This window comes from Protomyctophum bolini (assembly GCF_963924005.1).
Source record: "Protomyctophum bolini genome assembly, contig: SCAFFOLD_225, whole genome shotgun sequence".
NCBI classification, from domain to species: Eukaryota; Metazoa; Chordata; class Actinopteri; order Myctophiformes; family Myctophidae; genus Protomyctophum; species Protomyctophum bolini.
In genome coordinates this window covers 35,655-36,067 of record NW_027665805.1, presented here as the reverse complement: position 1 = coordinate 36,067, position 413 = coordinate 35,655, and positions in this window count along the sequence as shown.

The window sequence follows — 413 nt, the reverse complement described above, 5'->3', positions numbered from 1 at the left end:
GAAGACAGTCTCTTCTCGCCTCTATTTACTTTTTGTGGGGAATCCCCCTCCTGCTGCTCCCGACTCTCTCAGACTATGCTGGCCTGGCCAATCAGCCAGCTAGTTGCGGGATCAAGGCATAATGTTCTCTATAGCTAGGCTACGGCCCCACCCTGTGGTCCCCTGATGGTACTGTCTCTGTAGCCACGGGCAGCCGTGGCCGAGTCGATAGCGCAGCGGTCTTGATACCGAGAGGTCGCCAGTTCGAATCAGCGGTCCGACAAATTATTATTCATGTCCTCACTGTATTGCATTACTGTTTTTTTTTTTTAGTCCAGTTACCCTGGGTAAACTTGATTTACCAGAAAGCATTTGTTCTTCTTCTTCTTCTTCTTCTTCTTCTTCTTCTTCTTCTCCACCTGGCTGAGTCAATG